The sequence below is a fragment of the Sorex araneus genome, chromosome 3, assembly GCF_027595985.1.
Source record: "Sorex araneus isolate mSorAra2 chromosome 3, mSorAra2.pri, whole genome shotgun sequence".
Lineage (NCBI taxonomy): Eukaryota > Metazoa > Chordata > Mammalia > Eulipotyphla > Soricidae > Sorex > Sorex araneus.
In genome coordinates this window covers 201,160,068-201,176,068 of record NC_073304.1, presented here as the reverse complement: position 1 = coordinate 201,176,068, position 16,001 = coordinate 201,160,068, and the positions used below count along the sequence as shown (strand labels likewise).

The 16,001-nt window shown below is 45.5% G+C and overlaps 1 pseudogene; it reads left to right on the top strand.

The window, feature by feature from the left end:
• LOC105943012 (vacuolar protein sorting-associated protein 72 homolog) overlaps positions 1-16,001 on the top strand; it is a 37,453-nt pseudogene that overhangs the window by 18,044 nt on the left and 3,408 nt on the right.

Sequence of the window (16,001 nt, the reverse complement as noted above, 5' to 3'; positions counted from 1 at the left end):
GTAGTGAGTGAGGAGGCTTAGATTCCCAGGATGCTGCAGGCTTCCGGTCAAGAGACTTGGGAGGGGGGTAGGGTAGTGGAGGGGAGGGTAGTGGGGAGAGGAAAGGGAAGAAGGGACACTAGAGCAAGGCTGCTCCAGGAGGGGAAAGGAGACTCTGGAGAATGTCTGGGCTCCGAAGCAGAGAAAGGATATCAGAGGCTAGACTATGTGGGGAGCCATAATCCAGGGGAAGGAAGGAGGGATTCCCCAAGCCCTTTCTCAGAATCCTTCTCACGGGCAATCTTCCTCTCCCTTGCTCCCCAGGTTCCAGACTCAGGAGGACAGTTACATCTGTGCAGACGCCAAGGACAGAAGCATCCGATATTGCCTGGTGTCCTTGGTGGTGAGACACCAGGCGTTGCAGGCGCTGAGTAGACTAGAGCCACTGGGGCTGGATAGGATCTTGGAATTCTGGCACGGCTCGTGATGGCGGCCCCCTCACCTCCAGTTCACTCACCTGCCTTCCGGGAGGCTCTCAGGCTCCACAGTTTATAAAAGTTCGATCTGGTGATAATGACAGCACAACAGTAAAGGGTCTCTAAAGCAACTTTGCTTAAATATTGGGGCAGGGGAGGATATTGACAGGATGGCTGACCTTGGATTTATCGCTCTTTCAAAATAAGACAGCGGGGCCAAGGCAATCGTTCAACGGGCAGCTGCATTTGCCCAGTTTGATCCCTGGAACCCCGTATGGTCCCCTGGGTCAAACAGGAGTGATCTGAGCTCAGAGCCAGGAGTAAGCCCTGCACATCCCCTCCCCTAATCACACACCATAGTACAATTTTTTAAAAGTCCAGATACGGCTCAGTGCTTAAAAAGACTTGCCCAGGCTCCAATCCACTGCCCCCACCTACCCAGAGGTGATCCGGACAGCCCTGCTCTGAGGAATCCTCAGGGGCAAGGGCCCAGAAAGCAGTCCAGTGCCTGAGGAAGCTCCCAGGGCAAACGTGAGGGCCTGAGCTTCATCCATGGAGCCACCCATTCACCAAGAGGCCGCGACTATCAGACAGTCTGGGGTCCCTGACAAGGAGAGAGTTTCCTTTAGTAGAATTAAAAAATTTTAAGTCAAAAACACAATCCATTAATGGTTGTTAAAAGTAAGTCATAAACATGATAATAGATCATAATTTTTCATGCAATATTAAAGTTTTGTTTCTTTAAATTTTAGCTTTCATTATCAGCTTAATAAAATGAATTAAATATTCAACCCTTGGTTCTTTGGGCTATATATTCTTATTTTTTTTGTCGTTTCTATTGTTGTTATTTGCTTAGTGCAAAGCTCTTAATCAAGATTTTTATATTTATTTTAGTAGCTAAAAGTAGGAATTAATTTTTTAAGCCATATATTTTACCTATTAATTGGGTGGTCCTGAACACTGTTTAGGGCACTAATATTAGCGAATTTTAGTCAACTAGGCTCAGGGCAAAGAATTCAGTATTTTTAAGGCCCTGCAGTGCATAGAGGTTATTCTGGCACCTGACAGTGCCTGGGGCCTCTGGGATATGTCCAGCGTAGTTGTGTAGGAGACCATGGTGCAGAGATCTAACTGGGTCAAACCACATGCAAAACATATTATTTAACCCTTGTATTATCTCTCCAATGTCTCAGTCATAATTTTTGGGGGGGCTTTTTTGGGGTCACACCCAGCGATGCACAGGGGTTACTCCTGGTTCACGCACTCAGGAATTACTCCTGGAGGTGCTTGGGAGACCATATGGGAAGTTAGGAATAGAACCTAGATTGGCCACATGCAAGACAAACACCCTACCCGCTGTGCTATTGCTCCAGCCCTTCAGTCATAATTTTTAAAATAATTATTTCTGGATGAGTTCCAGTTTTATTACCTCTGAAATTTTGCTCCATTCCTAAAACAACCTTAATAAATTATTATATGCAGTTGTTTAAAATTGAGAAATTCACCATCTTACAATTCTGGAGGTGAAACTCTTAAATGTAGGTATTATGCTTCTGATAAAATCTGTAGAAAATTCCTTCCTAACCTCTGCTTAGCTTATGATGGTTTGTCATTAATCTTTGAAGTTCCTTTATGTAGATCTAAGTAATATTATAATTTCTATTTCTGTCTTCATGGCTACATGAGCTATGTGTTTCTCTGTTTTCATATAATCTGCAATCTTCTAAAGACATTGGTCATATTGTATTATGCATACTCTGCCTTACTATGACCTCATCTTGATGTTCTTTGCAATAATGTTATTTCTTAATAAATCATATTCTGAGGCTGGAGCAATAGCACAGCAGGGAGGGCGTTTGCCTTGCATGCAGCTTGACCCGGGTTTGATTCCCAGCATCCCATATGGTCCCCCGGGCACCGCCAGGAGTCATTCCTGAGTGCAAAGCCAGGAGTGGCCCCTGTGCATTGCCAGGTGTGACCCAAAAAGCAAATAAATAAATAAATAAATAAATAAATCATATTCAATAGGTTGAACAAAAGAAAACACTATTCATTCCAATATAGAATGAGTATATGTCAAAGGATGTATTGAACTCAGTAATGAGGGACCCACCAAAAACTGATATATAGATCATCAGAAATTTCTGTCCTTAATTTGGGTTGGCCCATCTGACAGATATAGTATTAGAAAGGAGAGAAATATTCCAGAGGGCAACTAAATTGTAACTGGGGCATGAACTTTTCCATGGAATAAAAAGTATTTGCATCTGTGCTAAACAGATAGGATCTGATCTGACTAATACCATATAGAACATCTAGCAAAAAAATACATGCCCTTGAGTGCAATTAGGACAAAGAAGGGACCACTATGACAATGACAATTAGAATTGATCACTCTGGACAAAACTGAGTGTTGAAATGAGGTAAAGTGATATGCATGATGGTACCCTTTCAGTGACAGTATTTCAAACCACAATGCCTAAAAGGAAAATGAGAGAGAAGAGAGAGAGAGAGAGAGAGAGAGAGAGAGAGAGAGAAAGAGAGAGAGAGAGGAAAAGTGTCTGCCATAGTGGCAGGCTGCAGTGGGGGCAGGGCGGGGGGGTCATGGTGCAGGCTGGAAGAAAACTGGGAACATTGGTGGTGGGAAATGTGCACTGAGAAGGGACAGGTGTTGGAACACTGTATGGCTGAAACCCAATCAGGAACAACTTTGTAACTGTAGATCTCACAGTGTTTAGATTCTTTTTTTAAAAAAAATTTGATATATGCCCCAGAGCCATATAGATATGAGGCCCTGAGTGTGATCAGGGCACAGCCTCTCATGCTGAGCACAATCCCTGGAGAGTCACAACAAAAAGCAAGTGATGTCAAGTGCACCATGACCAAGGGTGTCCTTGCTCATCATGACTGCAACAGCAAAGCAAAAGGAAAAGAGAAATAAAACAAAACTCTGTACTAAATATATGCTCTAGCCCGCCCCTCCAACAGTGTGCATACCCGTTCAGACTTGAGGAATCCTGGCCTGGGCCTTTGCTTATTTTGTCTTACTGTTGAGTTCAAAGTCTTAAACTTCTCTCTCTGCGTTTGTGCGTGGGGCATCACTGGGCCACCTATTCCTCTAGGTAATCTCCCTCGCTTCCAGCAGAAGAAGCTCAACCCTTTCCACCACTGAACCCCGCAAATACTCAACCTCTTCACACCGCAGAAACAGCAAAAATGACCCAAACAGGGAAGGGATAAGGCCCGTGAATGAGACAAGACCAAGAATTTGCATCTGGATTCCGGAAGGAGGTTGGAGCATTTCAGGGAGCCTGGTCAGCAGACAGGGGGAGTTTCAGCTGCTGGGGAAGAGTCGGGAGGGAGAGTGTCTGAACACTTGCACGGGAGCTGAGTGTGCAGAACCCACGAGCCCAAGGGGGATGCAGAGGAGGAGTCCTGCCTTCCTGCCAGGTCTGCTTCCTGCTGCCAGTGAAGCCACACCACAGGGAATGACCAGGTCACTTGCAGGGGAGGTGAGAGCCTGGGGAGAAGGATCTTCCTGGTAGTGGAGGACCCTGGGAGTGGGGAACGCTCCTAAGAGATGTGTGAACTAAGCTCCTGTAAGTCTGCAATGCTGCCACCTAGTTATAAGCCCATTTTGAAAATGAAATTATTTAAGAATTAGAAGTGAACATGTTTAGGCACCCGGGTTGCCAATAGGCAGGAGACAAGAGTGCTGCCTTCTTTCAAGATTATGTTTCAAAGGGAGTCTTGAGAAAAGCATGAAAGAGACATAAAACTGCTAAGAGTCCAGGAAAGATTTGTATGTACATCAAAGGATAGAAAGGGATTTGGGTTTTATTTTCTAAAATTAATGCTTTTAGAAAGGGAGTCAAGGGACCATCAGCAGGCGCCTAAGGTCAGATAAGACTGAGAGAAACCGGAAGGCAACTTGATCCAGAGCAGATCCCCAAGAACTTACTAAAGGTCAGTAACGGGGTGAGTGAGGCTTCCATTGGGGGGGCAGCAACTGAGGAGAGCCCATTCACTGGAGATCTAGAAGCATCCACAACCCTCCTACCAGCTCCCCTGAGGCTCCCAGCACCCTCCTGGACCTCCTGCTTGCAGAGGAGACCTGCCCATGTGGGCAGAGGCAAGGCCACGCCCCATGGCTCAGCCACTGTCCTTAGATCTGAACCATCCTCAAGGGAAGGGGGCTCACACACCTGGGGACCTGATGGAGCCACAGGCTCCTGTGTGAGAGGGACCTTGCTTTCCCCACTCCCGTCTCCTGCCCCTCTGACCCAGCTCTTGGGGACTGACCACAGGCCCTTCTCTGAGCTCCTCTCACAGACCAGCTGTCTCCTGATTCGGGGCTTCACAAAAGGTTTCTTCCTGTGAACTCTGGCCCAGCCCTGGTCTGTAGCTTTGTGTCCAGGAATCCCGTGAGCCACACCAGGGCCCCTTCCCTGCTGCACCAGACCAATGAGTGTTTCCTTCATACTGCCCATGGCCACCATAGCTACATGATTTGCAGAACCCGGTGGGAAATAAATTCTAGGACTCCTGCTAACAGGACTCTTCTGCCGCCCTACCTGATGTATTATCTCTCCAGCCTGCCCATCTGATCCTTTACTGTCCTCAGTAATGCTCTTCGGCTCAGGAAGAGCAAATGATGAAAGACTCCGGCGGCACACGGCCACTCAGAATGTGGACTGCCTCGGGGAGGCCAGAAATGGCAGAATACTGAGCAATCGAACACCAGCCCCTACAATTCTCCCTCTCTGAACATGTCTGTTGCATGTGGAAAACCACTTCCCTCCCATCAGCCCCATCTCTCACTCTGCCCACCACAGCAGTGTCAGGAGGGGGTTGGAGGGGTGGGGGAGCGTTCTATACCAGTGCTGTCCATACAGTTCCATGGGGCTCCAGCCACCAGCACCTCACCTGGACCTCTGCCCTGAACACATCTCCCTGCATGAGGGAGTCTCCACTGCTGAGATACTGATGCCCCCAGGAGCTTGTTAGGCCTAAGACATCTAGAAGGGTTGGATAAGGGCTGCGGGCAACATTGCACCCCACCCGGAAGGCAACAGGGACAGGGAGGCATCTGGTGAACATATGGACAGGACAACTTGTCCTGACATGTCAGCTGGCCTCTCCCATCAGCTATAATAGGACTAAGGTCATGAGCAGAGGCTGCGGTGACAGGAACAGACTCTATACAAGGGCTCCATTTCCTGGGCATCTTACCAAGGCCACTGTAACTACTCCCTGACATCATGCTAGCCAGCAGCAGAGGTAAAGCATAAGTCTTAATTGTGCAGCTGCCCTCCAGGAGGAAATACAGTCCTCACACCGGGAGCCCACCACTCTGCAAGGGAGACACTCTACCTCAGCAGATGTGAGGCTGAGGCTTCAGAGGCTTCTCCACGACCACCGGTACCTTTGCTCACCCTGTCATTTGAGGACTTCGGGAATTCCTGCTCAGACAGTAAGATATTTGCACAATACGCCACAAGATAAAGGATTTCTTATAGTAAGTAACTTGGGTCTATGGAGAAATGTCACCATAGATTTAATTATCCATAACCAGTCAGATGAAGGAAATGGGGAACGGGTTGTTTACCACTCAGCAAAGGGGACCACAGGTTAATATATCTCCCGGTTGCATAAAAAATCAGAAAACTCTGGGGGCTGGAGTGATAGCACAGTGGGTAGGGCGTTTGCCTTGCACACAGCCGACCCGGGTTCGAATCCCAGCATCCCATATGGTCCCCTGAGCACCACCAGGGGTGATTCCTGAGTGCATGAGCCAGGAGTAACTCCTGTGCATCGCCGGGTGTGACCCAAAAAGCAAAAAAAAAAAAAAAAAAAAAAAAAAAATCAGAAAACTCTGTTTTTTACATGTTAGGGGGTTTTTCGTGTGAAAGGGATGACTTGGTAAGCACGATGGGGTACCGCTCTCATGGCTACCTTGTGCTCCTTGTGCTATTTGTGCACATGAATGTCATCAACTATGAGAGGAAAGTTCTAATTTAAGGTTTCCAAGGAGTCTTTAGAGAAAGGCTTCTTCATAGAATTTTCCCTCTCCATTGAGCAGGAGGGACAGACTCCACTTATTTTTAAGCTCTACTTCCTGTAGCTTTCCCAATCTCCTTGGGTCATTTTTTTTTTTTTTGAAAGCATGTGCTGTTTGCAATCTAGGCAGAGAGTGCTCTATCTGTCTGTGACTTCCTGACCCTCCTCTTCTTATAAAAACAAGGCAGCGGCTGGGGTCTGAGAGAATCAGCAAACAGCGTGCTGGACCCTGGAACAAGGAAGATGAAGTGCTTTGCAGCTGCCCTTCTTGTGTTCTTGCTGGCTGCAGTCATCCTTGGAGTCCCAACCCCAGAAAACCACAGTGAGTTCCGTGACCTTCTCATGGGTGGTCAGGTCTGTGGTCACTCCTGTTCTAGGAGGAGACACAGATGCACAACTGAGTCCTCCCATGACTATTCCTGTTATAGAAAGTGCATGTGCTTTGACACTTGCCTAAAAGCAGAAGCAGGGCCCCAGGGAAGGTTCAGTGGCTTTAAGGTCTCTCCTGGCAACTGCAGGGTTGTGAATTGAAACTCCGATGATTTTAAAATGTGCTGGATTCAATCTGACATCTCTGCTGTCGGGAGCCCCTGGAAGAAGGAAACCTGGATAACCAAAGGTTTAGAAAATGCTCAGGGCAAGCAAGGGGTCCTGAGTTTATCCCTTTCCCTTGTATCTGGCATACCACATTGTCACACACACACACACACACACACACACACACACACACACACACACACCAGTATGGGATTCTAGGTGAGGGTTAAAAAAAATAAGTGTAATTTTTTAAATAATATTATTTTTTAAATAATAATATTACCACAGAAGGTAATAGACCTCTCTCTCTGCAGCCTTGTTCCCTTGGGAAATGAATAAGATGAAGGCTCAAACTTGGGGAAATTACTCTCTCCCTTTGCAGGGCCTCACTTACTTATCCAAAACCTTGTGGCCTGGCACTAGAAAGACATTAAAGCAGGCATGGCACTTGCTTTGCATGTGGCCAACCCAGGTTCAATCCCTGGCATCCCATATGGTCTCCAGGCACCACCAGGAATAATTCCTGAGAGTAGAGTAAGGAGTAATCCCAGAGCATAATGGGGTGTGCCTCCCATGCAAAATAATAATAATAATAATAATAATAATAATAATAAGGCACTTTGGGGCCAATTGTATTTTGAAATACAGAATTTCTTGTGATTTTTAAAGAGAACATGATAGGACACAGCAATTCCACTTCCAAATGTCTACCCAAGAGAACAGAAAGCAGATCACACGTATAAGTGGAAATTTCAGCATTAGTCATCAGAGTCAAAATGCAAGGACGGCTGAAAAAATGAACTAATGTTTTTCTTTGAAGTAGGATGGCAAGATAGTACAGTAGGTAGAGCACTTACCTTGCACACAGCTATCCAAGGTTTGATCCCTTGGGGCAACCCACATGGTACCCCAAGCACCACTCAGAAATCCCTAAGCACAATGCCAGGAATAAGCCTTAAAGGCCGCCAGGTGTGACCCCCATGAATATTTTTAATTAAAATTAAAAAGAATAAAGTAGAATATAGATAGACAGTGGCTGTTTCTAAGCCTTCAGAAGGAGGAAAATGTTAACATATGCCACAGTATTAAGGCTGTTGGGGTAAGTGACATAAGCCAGTGAGCCAGGGGGACACTGGGTGGAGACACTGAGACTGTGCCTCTCTGTCCTCTCTCTCACCCCCTTGTCTGTCACCCACATAGGACCCACAACCATGACTCGCCTGATTCTAAACCCAAGGTAGACAGTAGAGGAGTGTGGCCGAGAGCTGAGGGGCCAAGACACACCTGCCCATGATTGCCGCCCACCTTGTCTGTGGGATGTGGCGGGCAGAAGATGGTCCTGGAGATGGTGACTATCTCCAGGAAAGATTTGTAGAGGCCTCAAGTTCCTCCTCATTCATGACCTCTCTGCCACATGGCCGTCCCTGGTCAGCTCACATGGAGAGAGGCAATCACCACATCCTTCCTTCCTGGGATAAACAATCCTGGCCCAGCTGTGGCCTTACCCAGGTCAACACACACACACACACACACACACACACACACACACACACATAAACACACACACAGAGCCCCTGCCCCTGCAAAGGGGCACAAGGAGATACAGAGTAGGAGGGACACTCTTAGAGTTTCTCAGTCTTTGTCCTCCCCGGGACTTTGAAGGAAGGACCCCTTTAACAAACAGAATCCATCCTTGTTAAGTGAAGTAAGTCAGAAGAAGGACAAATACCGGGTGACCTCACTTATCTGTTTTATATAACAGGCCAGGGGCTGGAGCAATAGCACAGCGGATAGGGTGTTTGCCTTGCACGCGGCAGACCGGGTTTGATTTCTTCATCCCTCTTGGGGAACCCGGCAAGGTACTGAAAGTATCTCATCTGCATGGCAGAGCCTGGCAAGATACCCATGGCATATTCAATATGCCAAAAACAGTAACAAGTCTCACAATGGAGACAGTACTGGTGCCCGCTCAAGCAAGTCGATGAGCAATGGGATGCCAGTGATACAGTGATACAGTGATAACAGGCCAAGAGAATGCAAAGTACCAAAGTGGGGATACTTAGATTATCATTGACTCGGGAGAATACGAATGAGAAGCACAGGGAAGGAAAGAAACTAGGGGACGAGAAGTAAGAAGAGGAGGGCGGGAGATAACAGATAACAGGACCCAGGCCATGGGCCTCAAGCACATCAGAGGTGTGGTCTATGTAGATGTCTAAACCACATCCAACAGCACTGTAAGTAGGTGGCCCAAACTTACAAACACCAAACTGAAAAATGCAACCATTAAGGAAAAGTCAGAGGGGTGGGAGGGAACCTGGGAACATTGGAGAAGGGAAGTTCACTCTAGGGGCTGGGGCTGGTTTTTAAGCATTATATGCCTGAAACTCTATGATGAACAACTTGGTAAATCTTGGTGTCTCAGTAAAAAACGTGAAATTTTTTAAAAAAGTCAACAAATACATTTAGAAAAATCCTCTGTTTCAAGAAGAGAGAGAGAGAGAGAGAGAGAGAGAGAGAGAGAGAAATATTCTGTCCTGAAATGGCTCTGTCTTAAATGTAGGCTGCTGTTACCCCGACTATGAGAATTTCAACTGTTCGGTAATGAAAGACTACTATGAAACCAACACAAACTGCTCCCACAGTGGCATCATGTAAGTGTCCAGCTCTAAGGGCCATGTTCTTATGGGGCCTGGGGGAGAGATGACCTGATAGACCGTTGTCTGGGAAAGTCTCATCCTCTGGATCTTGCCGAGTCATGAGGAGGCTTATATTCCAGGGATTCATATCAAGAGGCTTCTGGGGGTGGGGAGGAGAAAGTAGTGGAACAGGAGGCAGAGGAGCTAGGCTGCCCAAGGAGAGGAAAGGAGCCCCCAGGAGTCTATGGGCTCCAGCAGCTGAGAGAGAGAGGAAGCAGGAGGCTGGATTGAGTGGGGAACCCAAGAATATGGAAGGGGGATTCCCCAAGCTCATTCTGCAGACTCCTTCTCAATATGCGATCTTCCTCTCCCTGCTCCTCAGGTTCAGGACTACAGAGAATCAGTTTATCTGTGTAGATTCCAAGGAAGAAAGCGTCCAGGTCTGTTTGGTGTCCATGGTGCTGAAGAAGAGGATGGCGCATGCACTGAAAAAACTACAGTCGTGGGGGCTGGATTGGATACTGAAATACAGGGGCTATGACTGATGGTGGCCCCTTACCTCCAGCTCACTCACCCGCTCCAACTTCTTCCTGGGAGTCTCTGAAGCTCCACAGTTTTTTTGGGAAAAAGAATTATCACAGCTGTTCTGGAGATAAAAGCAATGCAATAATAACATGTTCTAAAGTAACTTGGCTTAATCTTTAGTGGGTGGTGGGGGAGCTATATGATGGCTGAACTTTGGGTGCATGATTTTTTCCATTTATTTTTTCCATTTATTCATGATGCTTAAATAAAACATCATAGTATATTTTTTCATAAGTTAAAAACATAGGAAGTCGAGAAGATGGTTCGATAGTGAAGACAGTTGCCCAGGAAAGTGTAACCCGGTGCCCCCACCTGCTCAGAGGTGATCCTGACAGCCCTACTCTGGGGAAGTAAGACCCAGAAACAAGTTTGGTGGCTTAGGAAATGCCCAGGGCAAGCATGAGGTCCTGAGCTTCATCCCTGGCATCACCTGGCATCACCGTGCAACATGGCACCTCTGACGGTGCAATTTGCATTGTCTGGGATTCCTGAAAGGGGAGCATTTTCTTTAATAGAATTTGAATTTTTAAGTTAAAACACCATTTATTCCAATATCAAAAGAATACATGTCAAAAGATGTATTGAACTCAGTAAAGTGGGATCATTAAATTCATACAAAAATCACCTGAGGAACATAAATATCTGTCATTAATTTGGGATGGCCTTCTGAAAAAGGTGGGGTTGGAAAGGAGAAAAATATCCTAGAGGGCAGTAAAATAATTGTAACTGGGGCATGATCTTTTCTACTGAACAAAAATATCTGATAAGGGATTGATATCAAGGGTTTATAAGGCACTCTACAAGAAGAAAACATCCAACCTCATCAGAAAATGGGGCGATGAAATGAACAGAAACTTTCTCAAGGAAGAAACATGAATGGCCAAAAGACACATTAAAAAATGCTCTTCATCACTAATCATCAGGGAGATGCAGATCAAAACAACTATGAGAAACCACCTTATACCACAGAGACTGGCACACATCCAAAAGAACAAAAGCAACCGCTGTTGGCATGAATGTAGGAAGAAAGGGACCCTCCTACACTGCTGGTGGGAATGCCAACTTATTCAGCCCTTTTGGAAAACAATATGGTCGCTTCTCAAAAAATTAAAAACTGAGCTCCCATTTGACCCAGCAATACCCCTTCTGGGAATATATCCCGAGAGGCAAAAAAAGTATAGTAGAAATGACATCTGCACTTATATGTTCATTGCAGCACTGTTTACAATAGCCAGAATTTGGAAAAAATCCGAGTGCCCAAGAACAGATGACTGGTTAAAGAAACTTTGGTACATCTACACAATGAAATACTACGCAGCTGTCAGAAAAGATGAAGTCATGAACTTTGCATATAAGTGGATGAACATGGAAAGTATCATGCTAAGTGAAATGAGTCAGAGAGAAACAGACATAGAAGAATTGCACTCATCTGCAGAACATAAAACAACAGAATAGGAGACTAACACAAGAATAGTAGAAATAAGTACCAGGAGGTTTGCTCCATGGCTTGGAAGCCAGCCTCACATGCTGGGGGGAAAGGCAGCTCAGATAGAGAAGGGAACACCAAGTGAAGTGTGGTTGGAGGACCCGTTCGGGATGGGAGAGGCATGCTGAAAGCAGACTATAGATTGAACATGATGGTCAACCAATACCTCCATTGCAAACCACAACACCCAAAAGGAGAGAGAGAACAAAAGGGAATGCCCTGCCACAGAGGCAGGGTGGGGTTGGGGGGATGGGATGGGGGGTTGGAGGGATGCTGGGGTCATCAGTGGAGGAGAATGGGCACTGGTGGAGGGATGGGTACTCGAGCAACGTATGACTGAAACACAAGCACAAAAATATGTAAATCTGTAACTGTACCCTCACAGTGATTCATTAATTTAAAAAATAATAAATTTTAAAAATCATTTCTATCAAAAGAGTCAAAAATTCACTATGATATGATCTAATGAATATTATATAAAGCATCTATCAAAAATACATGCCCTAGGCTGGTGGGGACAGGAGGGAAACTGGGGGCATTGGTGGTGGGAAATATGCACTGTGCATGAAGGGACAGGTGTTGGAACATCGTATTACTTAAAACCCAACTATGAACATCTTTGTAATTGTGTATCTCACAGTGATTCACTTAAAAAATAAGTTAAGATTTTTTTTTTTGCTTTTTGGGTCACACCCAGCGATGCTCAGGGGTTACTCCTGGCTTTGCACTCAGGAATTGCTCCTGGCAGTGCTTGGGGGACCATATGGGTTGCCGGGGATCGAACCTGGGTCGGCCGCGTGCAAGGCAAACGCCCTATCCGCTGTGCTATCGCTCCGGCCCCCAAAATAAGTTAAGATATTTTTAACGTATAGGTGTGAGGCCTTGAGTGTGATCCCTGGCACAACCCTCAAGCTGAGTACAATCCAGGTGGCACTGCCAGTCCCTAGAGACACAACAAAAACTATGTTATGTCAAGTGCACCATAGCCAAGTTTCTTGCTCATCATAACAGCTTCAGAAAAACAACAAAAAAATAAATATTTCATTTCATTTTTATCTATAAATATGTATAAATATATATTAAATATATAATTTTTATATATGCCCATCCATAGGTAAAAAAGTGCAAGCCCTTACAAATGTAAGGAATCCTGAAAGAGGCTTTTTTTTTCATCATTGAGTTAAAAATCTCAAACTTTTATGGGCCTAGAGCAATAGTACAGAGGGTTTGGTGCTTGCCTTGCACACGCTGACCCAGATTAAGTCCCTGACACCCCATATGTTCCCTTGAGCCTGTCCAAGAGTGATCCCTGAGCTAAGAGTAAGCCTTGAACACAGCCAGATGTGGCAAAAGAAACTACTACTAATAGTAATAAAGCAGAAATTGTTGCTTTGCACACAACAGGGACGAATGGAGACGTTATTGGTGCCCGCTCGAGAAAATTGATGAACAACGGGATGACAGTGATACAGTGATTGTGAAGTTTTAGTTCTGAGGTTCTCTGGGCCACTCCTTTAGGCATCCTCCCTCTTATTCAGAAGAAGAAGTTTAGATCTTTCCACCACTGAACCCCACAAATCCCCAACCTACTTCATCACACTCAGTGAAACTCAGTGAAATCCAGAGGAAGTCTGAAGGGTTGGGATGGAGGCTGCTCATGGTGGGCTGACCCTGGATTCTGGTGGTAGATGAGATGAATCTTTACACATACAGAGATGTTAAACTATATCCTGAGATGCTAAACACTGTAAACTGGTAAAACTCAGTTTAAAACAAAACAAAAACAATGGAAGATACCACAGAGTCGAAGATCTCTCCAGGCCCCATACTGAGCCAATTTCACGGGGAACCCAAGATGGAGCAGATGCTGTCTTCCTGCCTACTCTAGATGGAATCCTGGCAACCAAGAGCTTCCACAAACAAGGCCCAGATATTTGGGTTCCAGGACTAAACGTCCTTGCCACATGGTGGCAGAGGAGCAGGGCTATCCCTCCCCGGATCCCCGCCCACTTGTTGGCTTGGCTGTCATGCCCACAATATGCCTCTGGGCACCATCTTAGCACACCACATCCCTGGTCCAGAGACGCCCAGTTGAATCCAAAAATGGATCAGTGCCCTACAGAAATGTCCCTGGAACCCAACCATTTACAATTTAGAATTACAGAAGCACACGGCCGCAGCACCCATGGTATTCAAAATGAGCAATGAACAATAAATGGTCTAGCATCTGCCTCTGGCAGGCAGGCTTGAATGGTGGTGGGAAAATTCAAGCAAAACATAATGCCAAAAAGTAGAGAGTATTGGAAAAATTGCCTGCCATGGAGGCAGGGTGAGGACTGGGATGGAGTAGGGGGGATATACTGGGGACACTGGTGGTGGAAAGTGTGCACTGGTGGAGGGATGGGTGTTCGATCATTGTTCGGCTGAATCTCAAACATGAAAGCTTTGTAACTGTATCTCACAGTGATTCAATTTTAAAAGAAAATTAATGTGGAGTTCACGCCCAATTCAATCAGCTTAATCAATTGCTGAATAAATAGCAGTATTCCTACATATTTATATATATATACATATATATATATATATATATATATATAAAAGAACAACCAAAAATAAGGATGTTCTTGTAGGGGCAGAAGAAAAAAAACTAATTGAATAAATAAATAAATAAATAAGCCACTCATTGCTTCCATCTGTGCTCTCTAAGGTCCTGCCAAAAAACACTTTTTCAGTAACTTCCTTCACTCTCAAGGGTTTTTTGCTGCAGGCTATCTAAGTCCTTTATATAGAATCGTAAGCTATTGGCCCTTGGAGTGTGGTTCCGGGTGAAGCACTTGCCAAGTGCAGTCATGTCAGCATTTGCTGCGGGCACCTCCCTCCATCAATACAGAAAGTGTGCACTCTCTGGGGCACCACACCAAGTGTATGTGTGTTCCATAACCAAGTGTGCGTGCACGGTCACCCTGTGTGAATGAACACCACAGCCACGTGGTTGTGTGTTCCGCAATCAAGTGTGGGCGCACGGCAACCAAGTCTGAGACCTGAGTCATCATTGTATTTTGCTGAATCTAGAAGTTTGAGTTCAACCTTGAAGCCTTGAAGAAACTTCCAGAAATCGTTGCTTTAAACTGCTCTAGACCTCAGGGGGAATATGGGTGGTTCCTTTTGGTTCTTGGATTGGTCTACTTAGTGGCTCCATGAATGAGAAAACACAGACCCCCGCTCCCCTACCCCCAGGCAGTGTGGAGGACAGAGGGCCGGGTAACTCTTGATCAATGTCGTGACAACTGAAGCCAATAACAATGAGGGAAAAATACTGAGACTTTCTTTTCTGACCCAGGCTCTGGTGACTCTCCCCACATCCTTTAAGGCCTGGGAGGGGAGAAGACATATAAAGACCCTTGTGTAATACTGCTCTGTTCTTGCAGTTCCTCAACATCAGCATGTTCCTGTTGGCTGCCCTGATAGTTGTGGAACCTCTGCAGGAAATGCCCCTCCCAGCTCCACCCAGTGGAAGCTAAAACCATCCTGCCAAGTTCACTTTGGGTGGCATCACCAAACCTCCCCTCGCCACTTGTCCTTGCCAGAGCCCCCAGCTCCCTTTCTCAGAAATAGGGAGACATCGTTATCGTCCACCAAAATATTTGTTACTGAATGGCTACTTTATGTTCTACGTTGCAATGGGCTTTAGAAAATCATCAACAGAGATAGTACATCAAGTAGGGTGCTTGCTTTGCATATGACCAACCCAGGTCCAATCCCTGAAATCTTGTATGGTCCCCTGAGCACTGCCAGGAGTAATTCCTGAGTGCAAAGCCAGGAGTAACCTCTGAGCATGGACCAAAGGCAAAAAGAAGGAAAGAGAAAGAAAGAGATAAAGCAAGAAAGAAAGCGAGAAAGAAAGCAAGAAAGCAAGATAGAAAGAAAGAAAGAAAGAAAGAAAGAAAGAAAGAAAGAAAGAAAGAAAGAAAGAAAGAAAGAAAGAAAGAAAGAAAGAAAGAAAGAAAGAAAGAAAGAAAGAAAGAAAGAAAGAAAGAAAGAAAGAAAAAAAAAAGAAAGAAAGAGAGAGAAAGAAAGAGAGAGAATGAAAGAGAGAAAGAAAGAGAATCACCGACATGACAACTCAGAATGCCACTCTTTTTTTTTAATTTTTTATTAGTGAATCACCGTGAGGTAGTTACAGATTTACAAACTTTCGTGCTTGCTTTCAGTCATACAATGACTGAGTACCCATCCCTC